Raw genomic sequence first — 22,857 nt, 5'->3', positions numbered from 1 at the left:
AGGTAGACAGGTAGGAGTGAGGGGGTACTCCTCTGGCTCCTGCTCTATCCCCTGCGAGGCGGGGGGGTGAGAACGGGAAAGTCACCTTGCTAGGAATGTCCGGGAGGATGATCAGGAGGAGGGGAGGGTCCTCTCAAGGTCTGTCGTCGTCACAGATATGTGTGACTCCTTCCAATCACCCTCAGGGGCTCAGAAGTGGGGGCAGTGCCTTTAGGCAGTTTATGACTCTAGGTGCTGGGTCCCACATTCGGGAAGCTCAACAAAAGCAAAGAAGCTGGTCCCTGCTTTCATGGGGCTGATAAAGAGCTTGAAGAAAGCAAAGCTGACACAACTGGAAAGAAACCGATGGTGTATAAAACAGGCGGTATCATTCAAGTGTCTTCACTCGCAATGGTTTCATCAGTCCTCTCGTACGGGAATGGTGGTGCAGACCAGCGATTTCCAGCTGGGGTGCTGCAGAATTTCTAAAACACGCAATACCTGACGATTTGGTCAGGGGCACTGACCTCTTTTCCCTTAGATGGTCAAATAAAACGACGACAGCAGCCAACACAACCATAGCGGTCTGGTGTAAATAAATCTGAAGGATACCTTTTTTCCTGACAGATCAGCAAAAAATGTATTCTGGGGTGCGCCACAGAATTTTCACAATTAGTTCCTGTGTGACATGGGATGAAAAGAGTGAAAGTTGCTGGTGCAGACAATGAACAACAACAACAAAAAACCAAACCAGAATCCAAGAAAATTAGAAATGAATGAGCATCGCTCTGTTCTGATAAAATGTTATTTATGGACACTGAAATTTCAATTTCATATAATTTTCACACATCATGAAATGTTAGTGTTCTTTTGATTTTTAGTCAATGATCTAAAAATGTAAAACCCATTCCCAACCTTCAGGGCATAAGAAAAGAACCGAAGGCAGGCTGGATTTGGCCCATGGGCCCTATCTGCAAACCCTGGTCCCAGACCAGCGTTGGGGACTCAGACCAGGAAGGAAATACACAGCCCAAAAGAACCCTCACCGAGCACCTGGTAAGTACACGGGCACCATGCCCGAACAGTCTAAGTTGCCCAGAGATCATGCGAATTTACCAAGTAAAAGTTCAAAAGACAAGTCAACTGAGATTCCCACGTGGCTTATGAAATGATCTCACCTTTGCATCAGTTAAGTATGTGCTATTAAACTCCCCACCCGTGGAAGTTACCAGCTTCAGAATATAGAGCATATTTCAAAGGCAAAGGAGAAGAACCCTCCGTATCTGCTCCGAGCTGTGTTTTTAAACCTCCACAACTTCGTTATTTTGAAACCAACTTTCTTCAAACAAGGGAAGCGCACATTCCTTACTCAGGGTTATGTACCAGGGAGGCCAAGTTTGAAATTTCCAAACAAAGCTGCTTTTGAGTAATCCAAAGACAAAAAAGCATTTGAAAAATTTCTGAACTGCTGAAAAAAAAATGCATTTCTTTCACCTTTAGATAACTCTGAAATGGGTGAACGGACCTTCCTTTCCTTTCCAAAATAAATCCACTTGGGGACGAAACTGAGTAAGAGAAGCCAGAGAAATCTTCCATGGATTCCTTCCACTAATTGCTACCGATGCCAGGGGCTTCGGAGAAAAAAAGAACTGGGAGTTAGAAGACACGGTGTCTGACTGCTGGTGGGCTGCCACCCCCTCTCATCATGACGCATTCCCTGTAAAAATGGGCCCCCGGTCAGATGTAGGCATATGACCGTGCAAAGGTCTCTGATGACACAATGCCCTCATTAACTTTGATAATGGTGGGCAGTCCTAGCTCAAGCAGAGTGAGGAGGGCAGCCACACGGCAAGGGGGTCTGGGCAGGCAGGACCGATAAAATAAGGAGGCTTTATCTAGCGATGGTGCACTAGACTATCAGAGCCCATGCTCGCAAAGCAGGAGGGAGGATTGATAAATCTGGAAAGAGAGGAAACCAGACTGTCCTGTGTGCTGCTGCATCGGAACTGAAGGTATCAAGTAAACTCTTAGTTCGCAGGACAGATGCAAGTGTGCATGTGCACACGTGTGTGTCAGGGTAGGTGGCCGTGCGCACATATATTCTGTGGCTCTGTCTGCTGAGAGGGCCGGGGAGCAGCCACACCCCCAAAGCAAGCAGCGCAGCCAGCACTCTGATCTTCTAAGTGCCGCTCTCCGCTATACACAACCGGGGCTCCTGGAGGAGTGGCCGGGTCCACGGCTAGAGCCGGACCGAGGGGAAGATGGGAGGAGCCTAGAGCCAAAGGTGAGGGAATACTCAGAGAAGGCCAGGGACCTGACAAACGGACCCCGGAGGCAGATGGAAGCGGTGCCCACTGGCCAAATCTGGGACAATGCGGGCATCCAGATAAGTAATGATAGCCACGAGTGATGACCCACTGAACGAAAGGAAACTGTGAGTCCATTCAGATATAAATAAGTGAAGGAATAAACTAAAAGTCTGATGAAGAACGGGATGTTTGCATAGGGTTCAAGTAACTCCCCACAGCATATTTATGAATTGCAAGAAACATTTGGAGAGAACTGCTGAGAACAATTGGAAAAAAATGTTTGCAGTGGAGAAATCTGGCAGACACCACTTTAATCAAGTTATCAAAATGACCATCATCAGTGAAAAATAAGTTGACATTATGCACCACCTGATAGGATGCAATAGTGAAAGACTTACAGGCGGAGGGAGCAGGAGCAGGGAAGTTATGAGTTATGCTAGGCAAAAAGCAATCTGGCTGTTACACAGTTACCTTCTCTTGGAGGGTGGCAGACGTCTATCAGGCAACGACCTAGCTAGCTAGTGCTGATCTCGCGATTCTTGACTGACCAGCTGAAGATTCCATTTTAGGGAGAGCTGAAATCGTGATTAAATTAAGCCTCGGTTTGGTGACATGGGGCTTAACATAAGTGACTCCATTTGGGGCCTATTGTCTTGTTCCTAACACCTTCTAGCAAGGCTCTCTCCCAACACAGCAAACCAGACTTTTACTAAAAATACCACATAGTGTAATGGACTTAAAATGTCAACAGCATGAAAACGGGCCATGATTTTAATGAATCATGAAATTTTCTGCCAAAGTTTTGAACTAAAACTGGATAATGTTTGACAAGTCCAAAATCAACTTAGAAGGGAGCTAGGACACACCCCTCGCCCAGGCCCCCGGCTTCGGGCTGAGTGGGATGCCCCCGCCCAGGTCCGCAGGGGCCGCACCCCCACCCTGCCATGCTCCCTTGCCCTTGACTCCTTTGATCACAGGGAACAGAGATCCAGTCTAGTTGCCTGAGGATGTGAAGGTTTATTGTGAGAACAATGTGCACAGTAAGGAAGAAAAGGGGGGTGTCGGCCAAGAAGCTAGCCTTTGGTCCGACTCAGGAAAAGATGAACAGCTGGCCCCGTGGGGAACGCTGAAACAGCGAGGCCGACTGAAGGGCTGTTCTCAGTCCAGAGCGACCCCAGCGATCTCAGCAGAGAGGCTCATGGGTTTTTTATTCCACACCCCTGCCCTCAATCCCGCTCAGGGGCTCTGCTCTTCCTGCGTCTCTGAGTGTTCGCCTCCCACTGCCCACTGTGGGTGACAAACGACCGCATTTTGCCATGAATGATGCACACTTTTTTTTGCCCAAATTTTTGAGGGAAAAATAAGGATGCACATTATACATGGGTAGTACTACTTCCATAACTATATAAAAGTTTGTAATTCTTTTATTTATGCTTATGCATTAAAAGTGTAACTCTAAAAAGCAATAACAATACACATGTGCAAAATAATACCCTAGAATACAATAATCAGTTTTGTTTCTAAATATAAATTTAAAATTGGATTAAAAAATTAAAACGAAAGATTTTTTTTCCTGAAATTTTGGGCCAAAAACGTGGGTGTGCATTATACACAGCAAAATACGGTAATCTCTTCTCTCTTAGTAGCTCTGCCTGTTCACTGGTTCAGCTTCATAACCTCCCCTTGCCCTAGACATCCCATCACTACAGCTGTACGTCAGAGTCCACGTTCTGCACGTCTTCACTTCAGTTCCCTGCCACTGCCGAAATCTGTCCTGCTTCCCGGTTACCCATTCCTGAGAAGGACACCCTGCCTGGGCAGCTCTTTTCATCAGAGCATCCTAGCTGTTCAAGACGGGACAGCAGCCTTCAGGTTGGTGCCTTCCTCTTGTTACTCTAAAGCTAAAAAGCCAGAGGGAGAGGCAATGAGCATTTATTTGAGATCATGGAATTGCAATTCGGGGGGGGCAGAGTTTTAGGCAAAAGCCCAAACTGTTTCCCGATTACAGGATGAAGCAAGGGGTTTTTATGAGAAAAGGAAGGGAAATGATACATAAGTATAAGACATTCCTATTGGTGTTAAATCTTTACTTATACATGGCCAGTTACTGAGTCTGTCTTCAGAAAGAATGTCCTTAATCACCAGGCTTTGTGGTCAGGGGTCTGCTTTCTTGTTAGCTTTGCAAACAGTTGTTTGTTAGACGGTTGCTTTTAGGCCCATGCAAAGGTTATTTTGCCCAGTTCAAACACTCCAAAGGTCTGGAGGGGAAGACGTGCAAGCAGTTCCTCTCAAATGGATGCCCTGGCTCTATTTTAAAACAGCTCTGCTTACATCCCCTTTTCACACTATCTTCACACTCGGCCGTGCCTGGGAGAATGAAGACACATGGTTCGGAGCACAGCCAGCTCGGCCCGCCCCAGCAGCAGGAGCTCAGGCTGGAGAGCACTGTGCCTGGGAAGGGGCCGTGAGCAGGCATGGAGCTCGGCCACCTGGCCGATACCTAGCACTTAGCAGGCATGGGCCGTGGTTACATGTTCAACACTTAGCAACACTGATATACCTATCAGTTTAATATTTAGACAACTCTTGAGTTGAGTTATGATAACTGGCTTCCTTGGTAATCTCGTGGGCCTTATTTTATGCCTCCAAAATCATCATTCTGAGAAGGCTCTCACAGGCTTTCCCAGGCTGCCCCAGGAGTGAGTCCAAGGCACAGAACAGTGTAAGACCCTCTGCCCTAGACCCAAACCACCTGGAGGGCACGGGTCCTGTTTCACTCTCTGCTGTGTCCCAGGGTCCAGCACAATGCCTGGCCTGGATCAGGCATTAAAACATTTATAAAAATTATGAATAACTACATCCCCTAGTACCCAAAGCTGTGCCTGGCCCATGGAAGGTACATCATGAAAGTTATTAAACGAATAATAACTCAACCTCTGAAGCCCCAACTTGCTGGCCCATCACCTCCCTCCTCGGGTCTCATCCAGTTGACTCTCAATTCCAGCATACCGAAGCAAAAAAACGTGTATCAGAATGGCTGGTACACTATCAACAACTGATTTTTACAATGCAAAATCCTCAGTCACTCATAAGTCACTTGAAGATAAACACCGGGTCCTGAAGCAAAGCGCTGCCAGGTGAAAGAACAATTCCCAAATCTGGTGAGAGCTTCCTGATACCCAGAGGGCCCTCTAGGGGGAGCTCTCCAGGGCGGGGATGGGTGTGTCATCTAGCCCTCCTTGGCCCAGGCCCTGCACAGCACGTATTTTCAAGCCAGCTAGTGAGAGCCAGTGAGGCAACCTAAGGACTTGGACAGGTTTCTTTGTGTGCAGAGCGAACTGGCTCCCACGCAGAACGAACCTGTGACCTTGCATTTCTTAGCCCCATAGCCTAACCAGCTGAGCTCACCTCCTTGACCACCTGAATGGGCTCAGAGTCTCCCAGGGAGAGAGCAGAGCACAGAAGACACGCACAGGACGCCATGGGCACACAGAATTAAGCAGAGAAAATTCTTGAATAACATCCTTGCCACTTTACTTCCTGCCTATAATAGTGGCGAAGGACTTCAAAGCGACCACCTCCTTCCTTACCCCACCCAAGCCCCGGCCCTTGAGTGTATGGCAGCAAAGGGCCAGGAAGGTCATGTCCCCAAGTGTCTTGCAAGATCACTGGCAATGATACCAAGCATTAACCCAGATCTTCTTGCTACAATGTATTTTGAGTTTTCTCTTGCCAATGTTATATGAGCTTTGCTTTTGACCCACCCAGAGGAATATCGGGGGACCAGGGTTCACATTCTTCTCTCCCTCCCTAGGAAAGCCCTTCCCGCCTGCAGGCAGGTACCGTCCAGGGCTCTGACGTGACCTGGCCGACGGGGACCCCCAGGTGGCTTTGGGTGCACAGAAGCAGTACAAGGCATTTTGCCCCTCACTTAATTCAGAGGGGTGGATGTTTCAAAACTACTTAAAACACCTTCCTTTTAACTGCCTTCAGAATTAGTCCTTAAGAGCTGCACGATATGTGAGTCGGAGAGATTCGTAAGCGAGGGGAACGAGCGAGTTGACCGACAGCACCACTGTTCCTCGGGGGCGGTTTATCCGGCCAGCCCACTGTCACTGCTGTCGGGCCGGAGGAGCGTTCAGTGGGGTGCTGAGATGTCCGCGTACAAAGTGCGGACGCACTTCCCGCTACTGGAAGCACACTGAACTCTGAGGTTGATGGGAGCCCACGAGCGTTCTGGGAAGCACGCCACCAGCGAGGTGTCATCCCATGGGGGCAATGCGACAGGACAACCACACTCCCCAGGTGGCCCGCAACAGCCCCGTGCTGATGCGGGTTATTCCAGCATAATTATTCCCAGTGTCCCCTTTCACTCTCAGGTGGGTCCCCGTTCGCACGACCATGGGTCAGAAGACACATGGAATCTCATGAACAAGCTAGAAACAGACTCGCAGATTCAGAGAACAGACTGACACCTGTCAGGGGGCTGGCCAAGGGGATGGCTGGGGGCCGGGTGAGAGAGTTGAAGGGATTAAATTTAAAAAAAAAACCCTCATGAACACAGACATCAGTGTGGCCCTTGCCAGAGGGAAGAGCAGTGGGGGCAGGAGGAGGGGGTGGAGGCGGGGTGGGGGTACACGGTGACAACCGGAGACTGGACTGTGGGTGGGCACACACAACACAATAAACAGGCGGTGTCTTGCAGAACTGTACACTTGAAGCCTGTGTAATTAACCAATGTGACCCCAATAAATTCATAAAAATGTTTTTAAAAGGATATCAATTCTCCTGCAAATGGTCTATAGAACCAACAAATTTTCAATTAAAATCCCAGCAGGCTTTCTTATAGCCAAAATGACTCTAAAATTCACAGAGCAATACAAGAGACTTAGAAGAGCCAAAATGACTTTCACAACAGAAAGAATCAAATTAGAGGTTTAACACTACCTTAGTTCAAGACATTATAAACCTGTAGAAATTAGCACAGTATGGTACTGATGCAAATATAAACAAACTAAAAAAATCAATGAAACAGAATAGAAAATCCAAAAAAGACCCATATATATATTTGAACGACAGATTTTTACTAAAGTGCAATAGCAATCTAGTGGAGAAAAAAAGTGGTCTTTTCAACAGATGGCGCTGGAACAGTTGGCTATGCACAGGCAAAAAAGAAATAAATTGAACTTTGATACACACCTCACTCTCCACCATACATAAAAATTTACTCAAGATGGAGCACAGACTTAGCAGTAAACCTAAAACAATAAAACTTCCAGGGGAAAACATAGCAGAAAACCTAACTTTGGATTAGGCATAAAAGAACAAAATAATAAAATTATATTGTATCAAAATTAAAAGCATTTACTCTGTGGGAGACACTGTCAAAGAATGAAAAGATAAACCACACTTAGAGAAACTACTTACAATTATCTATCTGATAAGGGACTTGTTACTTAGGACATGTAAAGAAGTCTCAAACAGAAGAAAACAATTTTTTTTAATGGGCAAAAGATTTTAACAGACATCTTATCTAAGAAGATACATGATGGCAAGGGTGTGCATGCAAATACGTTCGTCATCAGTCACCAGCAAGAAAGTAACGAAAGCCACGATGAGGCACTACTGCACACCGATTAGAATGTAAAATTAAAAATTAAAAACACTCACCATACCGAGTGCTGATGAGGCCTGAAGAACTAGGGCTCTCTTCCACTGTGGGTAGAAATGTAAAATTTACTTTAGAATTGAGAATGTAAAAATGCTTCAGAAAGTAATTTAGTTATTTCTTAAAATGTTAAACATACATTTACCGTATGACCCACACATCCTACACCCGGGTACTTACCCAGGAGCAAAGAAAGCAAACAACCGTGCAAAGAATTATTCCTGAGTGTTTATGGTGGCTTTATTAGCAAAGACCAAGAAATTGGAAACAACTTAAATGCCCATTAACTAGCGAATGGATAAACAAGCTGTGGTACATCCACACAATGGAATACCACTCAGCAATAACAAGGAAATAAACTGATGAACTGTTGATACGACACAAAATGAATCTCAAAATCATTAGGCAGAATGAAAGAAGTCAAACCAAAAAGAGTACCGAGTGCATGATCTCACTTATAGAAAACTTGAGAAAACTCAAACTATCCACAGTGACAGAAAGATCAGTGGTTGCTTGGGCAGTGGGTTGGAGGGCAGGGGTCAAGGGCGTATGGGAAAAACCAGTATTACAAGTGGATGTGCAGAAACTTTGGGGAGGGGAAATAGGGACATTATCTTGATTGTGGTGTTAGTTCCATGGGTATATAAATATATATAACAAAACTTAAAAAATTATGTGCACTAAATGTGTACAGTTTATTGTAAGCTGCTAAGAAAATTTATGAGCAACTTATCCCAGATCTCAAACTAATACATAGTGGAGCTGGGATTTGAACCCAGGCTTCTAGCTCCAGAGCCTGAGTTCTTAACAGTCTAATCCACTTAGTAGCATGTAAGAAAGTGTGGCTCTTACTACTGTTACTGTCGCTATTACCCAATACTGAGCCTCTCTTTCGTAGCCACTAATACTGGACCCAGCGAAGCAGAAGTATCTGCCTACGTTCCCCTCTGAGTGAGCAGCACACCTGAGACCACCCCTGCACATCCTGACGCCCAAGCCAGAGCCCAAGCCCCTGCCAATCCGCCATGAGGGTCCTGGCCTGGTCCACACAGGACCCCCCTAAATCTTGACACCACCACCCACTGGCTGGGTGACTTTGTGACATCTTAGCTTTGTCATTGGTATATTGGGGAGATGATTTAAAAAGTGCCCTGGTTTGGATGATAAATTATGAGGCCATTTTAGCATTATTCGACCCGGACATAGAAGATGGCCAAGAAGAGTGATGGACATTAAAAGGAAAGATCGAGAATGACCAGTGTTACCCCTCTCGCACATTGCCCAGCCTGGACCCTGCGACCTGTATTTCAGTTACAAGCCACCACAGACACTTGTCAGCCTGTCCGAACCCACTGCTGGAATCCCACCAAGAAGTGTGTAGACACAGAATGCTCCCGTGAGCCCAGGTTTTGTGCCAACCGCCCAGGAATTCTGACCTTTGGGAATGCGTCTCCCAGGAACTTCTGACAGCTAACACTCGCCCAGTGGGATCCAGGCTTTAAGTCTTTAACCACGTGTACAGGAGACAGTCTTGCTAGCATCTCAAGCGGTCTTTCCCCTCACTTGTATCCCCCTCACTCCCTTCGTTCCAGCCGTCCTGCCCATGGAGACGGCGGTGGGGGTCTTCCACGTGCAACCTGCTCACTCGCTCTCTCCTCTCTCTCACACACGCAGAGTGGGAATGATTGCAGTAACTTTCTCTTTCCCGTTTACAGCTCCCCCTCAAGAAGATCCTAAGACGGGCATTCGAGTGCAGCTGATCTCAGAGGACATCCCAAGAAACAGCGGAGTGGAGAAGGGAGCCGGGGGAGGGGAGGCAGCCAGTGACGTTAGTTTACAAGCAAGGCACCGCTGCGGACTACTGGCGCTTAGTTCCGGGAGCCGCTGGAGGAAAGGCTCCTCGGGACTCCACCCCCCATGTAGCGAGGGTCTGGGGTGTTCACACACCAAGCCCCACCAGCCCCGGTTGACCCACTGCCGCCCCTGACGAGCTCAGTCTGGTGGAAGGGATAAAAATGTAAACAGTGGAAACTCCTTGATGGCTTCTCTAGGTCTCATTCAACCTCGAATCCCACTTTCAGACAGGACAGTCGCCCAGCCCTGGGAACTCAGAACAGAGGCAAAGCAGGAGGCTGAAGAGGGCCCCCCAAGAGAGACTCCAGACAAAGACGGGCAGATGTTGGCATCTGGAAGCCGGCCATCCGCACGGAGGGGGAAGGAGTGGGGGTGGACACCGTAGCTGCTTTCCCAGGGCACTGCAGCACCACGTAGCGAGGGCTGACTAACACGGCTAGTGTGGCATGCTCACCAAGGACTCATGGGCTCACCCAGACTCCCGGTCACGTAACCAAAAGGCTGTGAACAGAAGCGACCAGCATCATTTCCGGGCACAAGCATGTATGAGTCAGCACACAACGTCCCACATTCTCTTCCCTACAGCGGCCACAGGGTCCGGGTTAGCTAGTTACAGGACGCAGCCGGACCAGGTCCTGGAGTTGCCACTGGGGAAGGAGCTTTGCTAGAAAGCTGCAACTTTGGGAAAAAGACAGATAAACCTGTAAGTGCTCAGCCACTGATACCTCCAGACTTATTTGTTACTGTAGCATAGCTTAACGTAATTGCCTCATACAGTTAGGGCCTTTTGTCCTGATTTCAATCTCAGGTATTCGTTCAACAAATAATTACAAGTAATCTGACATATTATTACTATGTCCCAGGTCATATTTTTGGTGCCAGGGATACAGCAGTGAATAAAAGAACCAACCAAAGATATCTACTTTTATGGGTCATAACAAATACTAATGGGAAGTCACTCTTGCCATAAAGAAAACATGTTTGTTTCTCCTCACAAATGGGACAAAAGCACGCAGGAGGGGAAAAGCATTCTGGTCTTTCAATAGGAGGAAGTCAGTCTGTTGGCTGTGTAAGGCAAGGAGTTAAAGAAAGGGAAAGGAAAATGCCAGGGCAACACTCCACGACATTTCCACATGTGTTGAGTGCCCGTCACGGGCCAGGCTCCACGCTAGCCAGCAGAGGTGAGAAGGTGAGTGAGGACAACGCTCAGCTGCACAAGCTGAGTCCTGTGAGAACAGAGACATGGAAACCAAGGTTCAAGTCCCTGCGGGCCGCTCTGTGTCCCATCGAACCGTGTGACACCATGTAGACCCCCAACAAGTGTGCACAGACTCTACCAGTCATTGCACGACATGGTTTCGCTTGATCTGAAAGGGGAAACCCCGTTAAAAAGGAACACATCAGCCCATGTCCCTACACATCCTCGCCCTCTTCCACTCAGCTGCTGAATGTATTTTGCGTCTGGTCAAGTGTATCAGGTTCCGCAGGCCGAAGGAGGTCAGCGGGCCTCCAGGTTCCCGCGTCACCCTGCCACGAGCGGTGTGCTGAGAGACCGGACTCCGGGCAGGCACGTCAAACACCCAACAGCTGCTCGGAGCTCGACCTGAAGTGCAGGCTGGCCAGGGTCATCGATAAGCTGGAATGTGAGCCCAAGGGGCTGACGTGACGCGCTCGCCCTTCCCCTTCCACCCGGGGCAGGGCCGCTCCGGACAGACCGCTGCAGGTCCCTGCGGCCCAGGGCAAGGAGCCCGTCGAGCACCATCGAGGGCTCCAGCGCGGCCCCACTTTAAAGAGAAGGAAAGGGATCACGTGCATCCAGAAATGACGCCGAGTCGATGGCGCCTTTGTTCCATCCAGGGCTCTCGCGGTGCCACGTCGTCCCCGCCGGTGCTGTTCTCGGCCGTTCGGGCGCCTCTGTCCTGCTGGGACTCTCTGGGTTCCTGTGATTAGTGGGCAGGTCCTGCGGACAGTCCTGGGCAGTTTCCGCCTTGGGGAAACTGACAAACTCAGCCATCACATCCTTCATGAATGACCACAGTCAAAATAAATTAAAGCTGTAGGAACGCGTAAACATTTACCATTTAGCAACACGGCTTAGGGCAGTCTTGACCCTTGCAAACGGGGCACCCTCGGCCTTTTCCAGGTGATATGGAGGCTCCTGAAGTCTCTGGGAGGGGAGTCAGTCGTCCAGGGGCCTGGGAGAGGGCAGGGCACTAACGCCCCTGACTGGATCCTGTCCTGTATCCATCTGGTCTTCCGTGTGTCCCCTGAACCCACCCTGCACTCGCCGGCCCCCGTTTCTGAGCGACTGGTCCCATACCGGTGCATTAACACTGTTTAAAATACAGAATATCTGAATGATCACTACAAGTGACCACCAGCCCCTTGTATCCTTGGAGAGATTCCTCTTACGCAGCGAACAGCTCTATCGAGCCGGGAAGGGGCTCTGCGCGGTCGAACGCAGGGCAGCATGCAGCCCAGCGGCCGCTGTCTGGCAGAGGGCCCACTCTGCACCTCACCCCGCCAGCTGGAAATGGGAGAAACCGACCCTCCAACAAGCACAGAAACCCGTTGCTTCTCACCAGCAAGCATCTATTTTTGGAGCTGACGGCCAGGCGAGCAGATGCTCCGTCCCAGCTCCGAGTCTTTGAAACACCGTCTGCTGGGCTTTCATCTTCCCCCAAGGGCTGGGCTCTCTTTCGGGTCCACCCACCCCCTCCCACCACTTCAACCCTAAGGGAGAAAACGGGATTGTTTTCCTTCCCTTCGTTCCCTCCCCACCCCAAACCCTCAACCCTGCAGAACGGCAAACCACATCTTACCTACACGGAATGCTGGAGAAGTGTTTGCCTTTTGACACGGGCAAGCCCTCCCACCAACTGAGCAAACCACCCCTCTGGGTGGGCCGCAGAGCCGGGGTGTGACTGCAGTGCCCCGAGGGCCACGGAGCCAGGGCTTCCTCCGGGTTGTGTCAAAGGGAACCTCAGGCTCTGGCCTCGACCCCGGGAAGGGGGTGACCACACGGTGCACGGGTCCGAGTGCCGGCTGCAGCTGCACCCAGGGGCTGGATGAAGCGGCAGCATCGCCTTCGCACAGAGCGGCCCTGGGAGTGCCTCTGCTCCTCTCGGACAGGACCCAGGCTCGAATCAAACACCACGTTCTGGGAGGTTCTGCTCCAGCAACAACAGGCCGACTTCTGACCAGTGGCACCCACAGGGCATCTCGACAGCCCAGTGCTTTGCGAAATGCTGAGCCAAAGGCAGAGGGCCGGGCGTGCCCAGGGGGCAGCCACGTGCAGATGCTCCCCGAATTCTTAGGGATACGGCAGTCTCCACTGGAACTCGCAAACAGGGAGGCGGGACCGGGGACACTGGGTGACAGTCTTCAGAGCACCTGCGTTTCAGCAGGGACCACTTGCGGTTGTCTGGGACGACGTGGCGTCACTCGGAAACGCACCCCGGAGCCAACGCTGTCCACGGGGAGGGTGTGCGGAGGGAATGGGCGTGCTGCTCCCAGCCCGTGTTTCATCTGCCGGTGTCAACAGAGGAGTCACTTCCTCCCTCTGTCCCTGGCCCCACCCATTAAGAAACAATTTCAATTCCTCAGTGCAGCAAGACGGAACGAGGTCCCCATGTGAAAAGTCCCCCACTGTCCCCACCGAGATTTGGTCCGTTGTTAGTACAACCACCCCAACCACCATTTCCTCTGTTCCCAGGGCCCTGAGCACGGGCTTACTTTTGTCCGTGGCATGCGAGGGCAAGCTAATTTTATTGGGCACATTTTTAGAAAGCTAGAATGTCAGAAGTTGACACCCTCTCTTTGCAGCCCTCTATTCTGGGTAACATCGTTAAACATGGGCTGGCCCCCGGAGCGAGCTGCACCTTGTTTCAATCTAGCAGCCGTTCCGCGGCTCCCATTTGTTTTCCGCCGCTGCCAAGGAGACAATCTGGCTCTCGTCTCCTTTGAAGAGGAGCCCGTTCGGATGAGTCAGGTCGACACTGGGAATAATTAGGTCAAAGAAAGGAGCCCTTCCAGCTGCCTGTGGCATCGCTCACCGCCCCGGGCTGCAGATAAAGACACAATGCCTAGGCGGAAAGCAAAGTTTATCTGCTGGGTGTGAGCTACCCCGCCCCCTCGCCCGGGGGGACGTTATCAAAACGTGGGCAAGGCAATCATGATTCTCTCCCTCCAGGGCCTGGAAAAGTGAGAACGGATCCACAAAACCGTGTGGGGGTCCCATCGCCCGCCTGTCCACCCTCCGGGAGAAGGCCGCTGTGTCAGGAAGAAGCACAAACCAGCGGGCAGGCTTCGGCCTCGTGTCACATTCACCCTTGCGGTGGCCCAGCCACCTCCTCCTGGGCTGTCGCAAGCACGGGCAGGAGCAAAGGGACGTTTGCTGAGTGGGGAGTCGGGTGCCAGCTCCTGTCAGTCTTGTCCTCGAGCTGGTCCCTACGGCTCTCGTCCCAGAGGGACTCCCAGCCAGTCCCCCATTTGGTCCAAGGGCTCCCTCACTCAGCCGGAGACAGATCTGGGGCCACGTTAGAACCGCCAACCTGCTACCCGGGTTGCAGAGCTGCCCTGCCCAGGTCCGCGGGGCCGGACGTGGGGAATGGGGGGCAAACCGCTGAAGAGTACGGCACCCTTTCCTCCCAGAGCCTCGCTGCTCAGAGAAAACGCATCTCTAGTTTTGTTTCTCTCTGATTCTCTCTCTCCCTCTCCCTCTCTCTCTCTAACTTTACTAAATCCTTTGGAAGTCAATAGCAGGTGGGAGCTCTCACAAGTCACACAACCAAACCCTACCTGCCGGGAATTCTGTACCTCATAGTGGCACGGGTCAGGGACCTCATCCGAAGGGCCAGGGACACACACCGCCCATCTCGGCCTGACCACAGCAGGGCCGCTCGCCAAGCAGCAGGGTGTCTCGAAGATCCAGGGTCTTCACCCTTGAGATCTAAGCCACCCTCCGAAGCCTCTCACACAGGGGGGTTCTACCGAATTGGTTTAGTACATGTATTTCCCCAAGGGGTCCCACTATTCTGGGTTATTCCAGCTCCGCAGAGAATGAGAAACGTCCTACCTTCAAACAAATTAAAAGTGAGAGGGGTGTGGCCTACACTGAAGTCATAGGTAGAAACGAAAAAATGCCGCTGCTCCCCCGGCCCTCCGTCCAAGCTGCCCACTGTGACCGCCACCAGATAGTGTGTGACGCCCCAGTACAACCTCGGGCGGGAGAGGACAAAACTGCAAAAACAAACACACTTTCCACTGTTCTGGGACAACAGCCTGTCAAACAGAGCCGATCACAAATTATCCTTTTTTAAATTAGTTTTGAGTTTACTTTTAGAGAGGGGGGAAGGAGAGAGAAAGAGGGGCAGGGAGACACTGATAAGTGAAAGAAACATGCATCCGTTGCTTCCCATATGTGCCGGGACCACACCTGGAACCCAGGCATGTGCCCCGACTGGGAATCCAGTGGGTGGCCTTTCAGTTGGAGGGACTGTGCCCAAGCCACGGGGCCACCCCGGTCACAGCAGAAACCATCTTCCATTCAGTCACTCGGTCATGGGTTACCGAGGGACTGCCAGGGGCGCGGCACTCTTCCGCCCCTGCTGCCCGTCCGGAGGGAAAGCCCAGCCCCGCCGTCTCCGGGCTGCCCAGCCGCGGGGAACACCGGAGGCCTCTCCTCCGCAGACACAGGGGTGACTCGGCCCTGAGGGAAGTCATGACGCGGGCTCACCTCCAGCGCCTGAGCACGTCCCACCGTCCCAGTTTCCTCCAACGTGACACCTCTCTCCCAGGGCTGGGCTGGGGCACCCGAACCCCGCATTGCCCGCGGGTTTACCCAGGACAAAGGACACCGTAGCCCTAAATGAAGAGCAATTACATTGGTTTTTGAAGTCTCTTTGCAGCCTCTCAGCAGTTCCCCTCACGTGTCTTGCGCGGACCAAACCCCCTCTGGGAAGCGTCTGCGGGCTCATTACTGAGAGCTGCTGGCGTCGTCCATGCCGCAGCCTTGGGACTCCAGCACCTTCACTTCCACGAGCAAACCGCAGCTGTTCCAAAGTCCAGCCGTCCTGCCTGCTCCCAAGAGGCCGGCTCCAGGCCGTCCTGCCAACTTCGGAAGGGTGGGCAGATGCGGGGAAAGAAGGAAGACCGCTCCCAGGGTCCAGGGAGTGGCCTCAGGCCCTCTGCTGTCTGTCCGTCTGTCCGAGGGGGCACACGGCTACATGAGTCCCAGCATCCAGGCCAGAGGTGTGGCTGGCCTGCGCACACACACACCGACTGCAGTGTGTGCTTTGTGCACACAAGGGCGGCAGTGGGTGTGCCCACACGTGCACCTCAAGTGCCTGGGGCTGTGCTCGGTGAGGACCGGAAGCTGAGGTCCAGAAGGACCCGTCAATTCCTAGGAGCGCGGTCCCAGCTGGCTGGCCTGGAAGTGCATTCAGCCTCCTGGCCCCTGCTGTGATAATCAGGGTGGGGACCACAGAGGGTTTTAATGGCCGATGGTACAAATGGAACAAAACTTTGAAATACCATTTCCTCCTCTTCGCCCGCCCCCAACCCTGCATCTTCAGACTGTGATTGAAAGGTCATGAAGATCTTGGGCGTATCAACGGTACAGAGGAGACGGAAAATTCTCGGGTGTAAAATACTCTCCAGCAAGAAAATGGGGGGGGAGGGCACTGTAAACCCCCTGCAGCTGCTCTGCCCTTCTCTCTCCCTCCCTCTCCCTCCCTCTCTCCCTCCCTCCCTCTCTCTCTAATCCCCCCCCACCCCGTTAAACATAAAAGAGATGATGGTTTTGGAGTGCATGTTCATGTTTTTACTGAAATTGGAAAGAGTTTTGTCGAAATCAGTCCCTCGGAATAAACCCCCCTTTTTCAGCTGGACTGGGACAGGACCTGCCCCTCCCCCACCTCATCACTCTCCGAGTGGCACCAGGTCGGGGTGCCAGCGGGCGCTGCTGCTGATAAACTTTTGGCAGTTCCCCTATTTGCAGACCCCGAAGCTCCTCTGCTTGACGGCTGATGAATCAGCTTTCTTTTGTGGGATAAGAATAGGCGACCTCTTCCCCCTGGGTCCCCGTCCTGGGCCCCCGGAGGAGAGCAGCGCCCAGGAGCACCGTGGGAAAGTGCCTGGAGTCGAAAAGCCTAAGAAGCACCCCGGAGCAGCTTTGAAAACCGAGCAGCGTGAGGGCTCGCCGCCTGAACGAACCTCTGAGTCTCCCAGCCAGGGGTGCCGCTGGGGCCCCTGACCCGGCCACAGACACCGAGCTGGGCTTCTTTGTCCATCGATTCATGCCGCTTGTCTCCTTTCTGAACACGGTTTCCAAAGAATTATCTGGCGAGGCCAGTCTCCTAGGAGAACCCATCCCGCTCTCCCCAGCAGGTATTTCCCCCGTGCAAACCAGTGGGCAAACTTAAAGGACAAATTAGTCCGCATTGTCGGCCCCTCCCAGGCCCACCTCCAGCCCACCACGTAAATCATGCGGCTTTCCCGTCCGGTTTGAGGCCAAGCTTTCAGTCCCGAGCCCTCCAACCGAGAGCCGGAGTATATAACTCACGAGAACAATCCCCTAACAGCCGTGTTTTCGGTTTCTCGCATCTGGTATCTGCTCCCTCATGAATGGGGTGCCCACCAGCAGGAAGGCTTGGGATTAGGGTTAGCTAAATCTTGAAAAGAAAGAAAAGAAGGAAAAGCGGAAAAATCAGAAATGTCCCAGGAGGCCAGTGTCGGCCAAGGGTTTGGAAGCATTTGAAATGGCTCCTTCTGCTTTGTCTCAATTTTGTCCATCACCCCCGCCCCCTCCACCTTTACACACCTGCTCCCCAGGAGCTGCCCAGCTGCTGCAGCTTTGGGGAAAGGAACTCACGGGGACTCAGTCAGCAGCCCCCCAGCCGATTTAGCATTGGGACCGCACAGCACAGCGGGAGAGACGCAGGCGGGCGGCAGGGCCTGTTTGGCTGCTCCCACTCAGGTCAGCCTGAAGGGGGCAGGCTCCTCTCCTTCCCCTTGGGAAGCCCGAAGCGAGTACATTCATCTCACACGACTCAAGCACGAATGACGTTTGTAAACAGGTACTTAACGTACTTGGGACAGCGCCACAGAAACAGCCTCCAGCTCCTTCCCTCCTGTGGGTGCAGGCTGGACCCGGTCGCTAAAGGGGCCTGGCACCCTGACGTGCTCTGGTTGCCTGACTTGTGGTAGCTGGCAGGCCGCGCCCACAGCCAGCCCCGTCACCCATCCCTGTTGTGGTGTGTCAGCAACAAACACCGAAACAATTCTGCATCGAACATGAGGGCAAGCGTTTGCGCAGAAGGGGGGAGGGGAAGTTGGAAAGAGGTGAGGAAGAGGCAGATTCACACCGTGAGCTGCACATGCGCTCAGAGAAAGGAGTTTTACTGAATCTTACTAGGTCCTTTAAACAGACGCTACAACGTTATAGAAGCATGTTTTATTGACCATGGCATTTCCGGGTCAGTTAACCCCTGCATTATACCTGAATACCATTTTAGATGCTTTTTACTTTTAATTTACTCTTCAGAGTACTTTTCTAAAGGCTATTTGAGGATTCCCTGAGGGAAGCGAATGGTCACAACTCAAGAAGAAGAGGTTACAAGTGATGACAGGGAGGCAACTTCAGAGAACTTTCTGGATCACACGTGCTGGGCTGTGACGAGCTATATGCCCTGTAACAACCCTACAGAAGAGACGGATGAGGAGAAACTTACAAACCCCAACCCAGTGGCTGCTCCCTACTGGGCCAAGGTCAACTCCAAGGAAGGTGAGGGGATGGTACTTACTGAAAATGATGCCCCAGCCCTTAACTCCTGGACAGCCTCTTTGAGGGTGGCCCTGAAATTAGTCTTTTTCACCCAAAAATTGCATTTGTAATTAATTCTCAATGTGAAGCCACATTTTAATGTGAAAGAAAGTGAAAAAAAGAAAGCACATATATATAGATATATCTATACATATTATATATATATATATAGAATATATATATACATCTCTCTATATATTTTCATCCTTACAAGGAGGCAGAGGAGGTTATATTAATGGAACAAAGGAGGGAGAACAGAACAGAACGGCTGATGTGTCAGGACATGTCATTAGAAAGCACCATGTAACTCATCCCCAAGTCAAATGCATGTGGGAGAATCTCTCCAGCAATACCACCCCACGCTTACAAAGTGATTCACAATTTAGTCACATTTAAAATGAAAGAGGAGAAACAGAATTTCCATTTGCTTTAATACATGACTCAAACACTCAATGTTACATTTTTCTCAAGAATCCAAACATAAAGCTCCTGGAGAAAGAAAAGCCAGCTGGGAAAGCAATTGCTGTGTTGGATATGAACGAGTCTTTCTAGAAAACCAATTAAGTTGCATTCAGCCACCTGATAACAAATTCTTCAGAAAGGTTCTCGGGGCATGCTAGCAGAGAACTGTTTAACTTGCTAACAGAAAATTTGCTAACAGAAAATTTTCTTAAATTTGCAGGGAGAAGAATGAGCGCCCTCTTCCAGTTCCGTGGAAGATGGGGGAAGTGGGATAATATCATATCTACCAGCCGGTAAACTGCTCCAATTCATTCTATACCACCTAAAGCTCCGGAGAACCTAACCTTAAGACTTTGTCACGAGTTAAAATATTTTGAAATAAAAGGAGTAAGAAGTGATAGAGAGAAATCCAAATTTATACCACCCATGAAATGGGCCATCTCTCCTTAGTCATAAGACCTTGGAACCTTCCACTAATCAGTCTTCTTTCATTTCCCACGTTCCCATGTCTTCATATCCACCCTGCGCTCCCTGCCTCTTACTCCCGACCAGACTGAGGCAATGAGAGGCAAGTTAAGGTATACTAAGTCCTACAGAATTCTGAGAAACTAGAGGTAATATCTACCTGGGGTGATCAAAAAAGATTCCATAAAAATGCTATTTTAAGAGTCCCTGAAAAGAAGTGTGGAGTTCAATAAGCAGGTGACCAAAAGAGGACATTGCAAAATTATCAGGGACAAGTGAGCAAAAAAAACGAAGGTCAAAAGCAAAGAGCAAAGTTAAGGAAGGACAAGGCTCTGCTGCCACCCTCCCTCCACGAGGTATCCATGCTCACGTCTTATCTACTGGACTTCTCCGGTATCTCTCCAATCTTCGCATTATATTCACTTCTCTTGATCGTGATTCTAATTCGTACCTTCAACGCCTCTCTCTCCTCCCAACTTACTGCTTAGTGTAACAGATTAAAACATGACTGGGTCCCCAGTGCCTACCGAGTAAAACCTCAACTCCTTCCTCTAGTATTTCCTGCCGCGACCCATCACTCTAGTTTTTGGCTTTAAATGTCTCCCTAATGCAGACACGCAGGGGTCAAGGAGCACGGGAAGATGTCAAGTCCCGGGAGTCCTGGGAGCCAACTCCACGGCCGTGAGTGACCTCGGAGAGCCCAGCCTCAGCAGAGCGGTGGCAGTGACCCAGGGTGGCTGTGGCAGAGCCGAGGTGCAGAGGGGTGCTGAGGAGGGGACCGTAGCGAGAGGAGGCAATTCTCTGGGGACGGCAGACCACACGGTAACACGAAAGGCAGGATGGCGCGCTAGGGCAGTCAGGGGCGACAAGGAATGGCTTCTTGGTGGTAGTGCTGGAAACGGTGGGGGTGTTGCTGGAGCGCGGTGGGGGAGTCAGGGCAGAGAAGACTGAGTCCCCAGGCCCCTTATCCAAAATCACATCAGAGAGAGAGAGAGAGAGAGAGAGAGAGGGAGAGGTGCCCACCCACAACCAGGAGAAAGGGAGGAACCAGTCAAAGACCTCTACCAAGCCAACACTCAGCACAGAAACCTCAAAAACTTTTGTTAAAGAGCGCAGCTTCGGGTAGAAAACGTATCCCAGCAGATTCTGAGAAAGGAAGAGGCAACACTAATTAAACATGAACGTGTTTGTGCGTTTGTTGATTTCCCCGGCTTGTCCCAGAGAGAATCTAAGGCGGCCGCAGAGCAGTATGTGCTGGATGAAAGCCACCGCGTGCTGGAATATGAGCTAAACTCCCTTGGCCGCCGGTCCCGTAAGACCCAAGCAAGGAGATCGTAAACAAGGAGCTCAAAGCACCAAGCCCTTAAACAGAAGGAGGTAAAACTTCGGCGGGCCACGAGGAGAAGGGGCGGGTCCTCCAGGTGTACCTGAGGGCTGAACCAGGTTCCCGCCACATCAAAAGCAATGGCCCAGCCCCTAATTCCAATTGCTGAAACATTTTAACAGCTGGGAATTAAAATGAGCTGTCAGCCAGCTCAAAAAGATTTTTTTTAATTCAAAATAAATCAGGCTAACAACCTGCAGATGTTTGGAAAGAAAATGTTTGGGTGACTCATTTTCAAAACCCAATTCCGTCACGTTGCCATTTCGGAGTTTCTGAATGGCTGCTACCTGCCCTTCACGTCCCATCACAAGATGAACTGCTAAGCTGGCATTCTCAGCCTTGACACAGCTCCACCATGGGGGCGAGCCATCACGGATTCCGTCTGGTACGCTAAATTAAAGTTGGGAAGCCGGAGCAGAAAGCTGGTCAGATTACAGAATGTGCTGGGATTCCCGGTTCTCCAGGGGCCCTCCGTCTCTAAGAGCAGACAGAGATCATCACTGACGGTGTCCAACAGCCCCTGCACCCCGGCCCGCAGTGACGGCCTCACCACATTCCTTAGAAGAAGCTGAGGTAGGCTCGGTTCTGGCTGGGACGTCACTGAGAAGAGGGGGAGGCTGCAGGGAGAGTGAGCAGTGTCACAGACTCAGGACAAACAGCCAGAGATGAAGCAGCAGCTCAGAGCCCAGACCCAGGCCGACCACGGAAGGTGCACACGTCGTCAAGGTAGCTTCTCCACCTGCGCACCGCTGGGCTCAGTTACGGCCTGGCTCCTTGCGGCAGGTGAAAATGAAATAGGCCACAGGAGTACCTGCAGTGCTGAGTCTGGTTCTCAGACCTGGGGAGCTGCTGGCCTCAGCGTGACAAGGTGGAGGTGTTGGGTTGCCACCAGGAGGGTTGGGACTTGCCATCCATTCGTACCCAGCAGGTGAGTCTGCTGTCCCGGGAAGCCTTCCCTCCTCCTTGTCACCCGTCTTGGTCCAGGCTGCCATAACACAGTCCCACGGGCTGCGTGGCTCGTAAACCACAGAACCGTGTTTCTCCCAGTTCTGGAGGCTGGGAAGTCCGAGGCGAGGGAGCCAGCATGGCTGGCTTCTGGTGGGAGCCCTTTTCCAGGCTGCACACTGTCCGTGGTAGCCTCACACGATGGAAGGGCTGAGGGAACTCTGTGGGGTCCCTTGCACGAGAGCGCTAATCCCATCCGCAGGGGCTGCACCCTCGTTGCCTAATCACCTCCCAAAGGCCCTGTCTCCTAATACCATCACGTCGGGGGCTAGGTTGTCAACACATGAACTTGGAGGACACAGACCGTCAATCTACAGTGCTCTCTCAGCCTCAAGTTGCCTGTGCTGAGAAGCGACCTGTGGCTTCACTTTCTACCTCTTGTGTAAACCACAGGCCTTGCATGTCACCCCAGGCAGGGTCCGACACACAGGAAGTCCAACAATGACCTGAACGCAAGTCTGTCTCCGCCTCTCATCGTTGAAAGCAGGAGCTGCATTTTGTCACCACTGTCGCCCCAGCACCCGATTTAGGACCTAGCTAGCAATCGCCAGGCAATTAGCACCGATGTGCTGAGTTATTCAATCACCTTCCTTAAGGAGAAAGTGACTATTTTGAAGACAGTAAATTCAAAAAAGTCTCAAAAGTGATCTTTGGACATGAGCATTTCTCCAAAATTCTGATGACTCTCCTTTAATTAAATTGAACTCCAAGACCAGAAGCTGAAACAGTAATAGGATGTTTTTGACCAGAGGGCATTTGATCCAAGAATGAGAAGGCAGATTTCTCAGGACAAGAGAAATCTTGTCCTTTCTAACACTGCATTTACTCCTATCCTTGGAGCCCACGCATATCTCGCTGATACAGCAGTATAGAAAGAGCCTCCCCAGATCCCTTTCAGCCAGAGTTC

This window comes from Phyllostomus hastatus, unplaced genomic scaffold (genome assembly GCF_019186645.2).
Source record: "Phyllostomus hastatus isolate PE091 unplaced genomic scaffold, TTU_PhHast_1.1 phas_contig_148, whole genome shotgun sequence".
NCBI lineage: Eukaryota > Metazoa > Chordata > Mammalia > Chiroptera > Phyllostomidae > Phyllostomus > Phyllostomus hastatus.
This window is presented reverse-complemented; position numbering follows the sequence as displayed.